Source organism: Ursus americanus, chromosome 7, assembly GCF_024610735.1.
Source record: "Ursus americanus isolate L20-20 chromosome 7, mUrsAme1.1.p, whole genome shotgun sequence".
Taxonomy (NCBI): Eukaryota; Metazoa; Chordata; class Mammalia; order Carnivora; family Ursidae; genus Ursus; species Ursus americanus.
In genome coordinates this window covers 57,043,920-57,048,076 of record NC_142133.1, presented here as the reverse complement: position 1 = coordinate 57,048,076, position 4,157 = coordinate 57,043,920, and positions in this window count along the sequence as shown.

Genomic DNA, 4,157 nt, shown 5'->3' with positions numbered 1-4,157 from the left:
TTATTAATTGGAAGATTTGGAACATTATCAACTACCTTACCTAGTTGATGTTTATAGAATATTCTACCCAATAACAGCAAAATACATATTTTTTTAATGTGCAGAAGGAACATTTGCTAAAATAGATCATATTCTGGGCTATAAAACAATTCTCAAAAAATTTTAAAAGGATTCACCCATACCAAGTCTCTTCCCTGACCGTGGTGGAATTAAATTTGAAATAAAAAACAAAAAGATATCAGAGAAATCCTCAACTATTTGGAAACTAAATAACAATTTATATAACCTATGGGTAAAAGATGGATATTTTCCTTTTCTTGATGGTGGCGATCATTTCATAGGTGTAAACATGTTATAACTCATCAGATTATATACCACGTGAGGTAGGTATTAGCTCCACTTTACAGATGAGGAAACTGAGACTCCCCCTGCACAAAGCCTGAATGAGAAACCCTCAAAGTATTTCCTTTATAACAGCCCAGCATATCTTTCCTTTTTCTCACAAATAGTTGCCTTGCCTTAGAGGCAACAGATCATCATACTCCCGAACTGAGAGGGATGGTTGAAGTGATTACCTGAAATAAACGAGATCGAGAATGTTCACAGTGGCTCTTGAGGTAGTCCTCTTCTCCAATGCATGCCCTCAGAAGGCAAACCTAAATACAATTGTATTTACTTTGTAACATCAAAGATCACTGTTACCAAAGTAATGCTAGAAAAAAATAAAACAGTGTCTCAATATTGTCTGTAGTATATAATTACATAATTTGTACTGTTGAATGTATTTTAATTATATCTCAATAAAACTGTTAAAAATCAAAGACGTGTACTCAATCAAGGGTTGTGATTTAATAACCACAATTTTTATTGCTTCATTGTGATATTCTTTTTTTTTTTTTTAAGATTTTATTTATTTATGTGACAGAGAGACAGCCAGCAAGAGAGGGAACACAGCAGGGGGAGTGGGAGAGGAAGAAGCAGGCTCCCAGCAGAGGAGCCTGATGCGGGGCTCAATCCCAGAACGCCGGGATCACGCCCTGAGCCGAAGGCAGACGCTTAACGACTGCGCTACCCAGGCGCCCCCATTGTGATTTTCTTAAGATTGGCTCTTTTGTTTTCTTTTGTCTGTTCTTTTCCTTTTCCCTTTTTTTCACTGTGCTTTTAGTGAATAATACAATGACTTCTAAGTAAACAGTTTTTTTTTAATAGTACAGTTTTGTGTTCTGTCTTAGCGCGAAGGTATCAGCAGTTTTGCATCATCAGTGTAAAGTTAATACAGTAAAATAAGCTAACTTTGCTTCAGTATTATTATAAATATTGATTCAACCTTGCAGACTTTCAAAAAGATCTTGGAGAATCCCCAGGGATCCATGGGCCACATTTTGAGAACTACTGGTTTTGTTTTGTTTTTTTAAGATTTTATTTACTTATTTGAGAGAGAAACAGAAAGAGAGAGAGGACAAGCAGGAGAGAGGGGCAGAAGGAGAGGGAGAAGCAGGCTGCCCACTGAGCAGGGAGCCCAATCCAGGGCTCTAACCCAGGACCCTGGGATCATCACCTGAGCTAAAGGCAGAGGCTTAATTGACTGAGCCACCCAGACGCCCTGAGAACTACTCTTTTAACAAAACTTTCTGGGTATGACTGCATTCATCCAATGGTGAGACTAGCTGTGTGAAAATCCTGCCATGGCAAACGCACGGGGATGAGCTTTTATAGCAGTTGGGTCCTTACTATGTATCACAGCATAGAATCTATACTATAATGAAGATGATAACCACTCCACTCGTGATTAGTGCTGTCACTGCCTACACAACCGATTTTTTTCCATGATGAGAAATGGGGCCTGAAATTCTTTAATTGGATGTAGTAGTCATGGGTTATCTTCCATGGGAAGAGGGTGAAGAAGGGACAAGTTGCAGTAGGGGGAAAAAAATAGCAGATCTAAGGGATTTCTGACAATTTCCAGAAGAAAAGAAGGGAGAAAAGTAGAATGAGTAAAGGAAAAAAGAAGGATATTTCGTGTATCAGGCACAAGAAAAGATACGAATAAAGAAGGGAGTAGGGATACTAGAGGCTTTTGTCAGATTTGTAGTTTTATGGAGAATTGTCAGAAGAGCTCACGTGTAAAAAAGAGTTTACTTACTAAAATCAGCTTCGGTTCTTTGTACAAGATACAGCCCGTGGATGCATTTGCACGGATACAGAGAGGCGCGGCTCAGATGCCCCTTCAGGGAAGGACTGGGCTCCAGCTGCTGGAGTGCTGTTGGCAGACAGCCTCTAGCTGTCTGCTCGCTTGGCAGCAGGGAGCTGCTTGCAGGAAGTCCCTCCACTGAGGTGGGGGTAGAAAGCCCTAGACATTTTGGCTTACCGTGTGACAGCTCCAACAGGGCTTCCAGCTCCAGGGCGCCCCGTGGGATTGGGTGAGGCTGTGGAGGGGGACCCACTTCCCTGCTAACTTTTCCCTCTGCCGAGTCCTGTTCCTCCCTCTCCCCGCCTCAGGGGTTTGTCCCAAGGGCTCTCCCTCAGACACACCCTGAATGCTAAACTCCTTCTCACAGTCAGATTCTTGCAGCTCCCAAACTACGGTAGCATCGATTGACTAAACTGTAACCAAAATTGAAGAAAATTGGAGAACCCTAGGCGATGGAAAATCATCATAAAATTATACGTTAACACTTTAACTTGAGTGTTTCCGTATTTCTCATTTCGATCTGCTTATACTTAGCATGATATTATCTTTAACGTTTTGTTTCATATTGGTTTGCTATTCCTACCTTCCCTTTCCTACGGGCATCATATTGTGGAAAGATAAAAAGGTAACAGGGTAAGAAAAACAATTAGGTGGTTTCTTCCCCGGCGACTCAGGAAATCCACTCTTTCAAGGTTGGCTTAAGCAGCAAGAGAGGAAACATATTGGGAGATGTGGCAGTGGTTTTGTTCTGAATATGATACTAATAGAAAGTTCTGAAGTGGTCTGATTATTAGAAGAACTGCCCCTGAGGGTAATAAAGAATTTAATTTTAAGCCTGAAGATTTAAACTGTCACTCAGAATTCTCAGACATGAATAGGATTAGTAATTTTGGACATAAACAGGAAAGTAGGTACTTCCATCCTGTCTTACCCTGCCGTTCCAGAGGAGGGCAGAACAGTGGAGTCCCTGCCCTGTCTTTGAAACTCACTCTTCAGAGTTTAGGAGACCGAGGGGGTGAGTCCTCAGGCCAACTCCATTACCTTCAGACTTTGGATCTCTGGAAAGTCGGTCTGTTTCAGCGTCCTTGCTCTGATTTTTCTGGGATCTATATGTTACTAGGAGATGACTCAGGCAGACCACACGCTGATCCGGAAGAAAAAGAGGATGGTGAGGTAATTGGCCTGACAACTTAGGCCACACACCTACAGACAATATTGAGACACTGTTTTGTTTTTTTCTAAGATTATTTTGGTAACAGTGATCTTTGATGTTACAAAGTAAATACAATTGTATTTAGGTTTGCCTTCTGAGGGCATGCATTGGAGAAGAGGACTACCTCAAGAGCCACTGTGAACATTCTCGATCTCGTTTGTTTCAGGTAATCACTTCAACCATCCCTCTCAGTTCGGGAGTATGATGATCCGTTGCCTCTAAGGCAAGGCAACTATTTGTGAGAAAAAGGAAAGATATGCTGGGCTGTTATAAAGGAAATACTTTGAGGGTTTCTCATTCAGGCTTTGTGCAGGGGGAGTCTCAGTTTCCTCATCTGTAAAGTGGGGCTGATACCTACTTCACATGGTTACGAAGATTACAGAAGGGACACCAGAAGAGCCAGGCACTTAGGACAGTGCCTGGTACAGAAGAATTCAGTAAATGTCCATTCCCTGCCCATCCCTTCCTGAAGAGCTGGAGGAAAACCCTTCATAACCACACAGGGTCTGATGAACCCGCTCTCCCCTTTCTATTCCCAGTTACACGGCACTGGAGACCATAAACATGCCTCTTCCCAGTCTCTTCCTTCCTTTCTTCCTCCGCCGGCTGCGTTCCCTGGGTTCGGAAGCTCCTGCCTCCCAGGACAGCCCAGCCCCGGGGTTGCGAAGGTCGGAGGTGGGGGGAGGAGAGCTGCGTCCTCGGCCTGCGCAGCGCAGTGGGGAGGGGACCGGGAGGCGATGGGGAGGCGGGCGC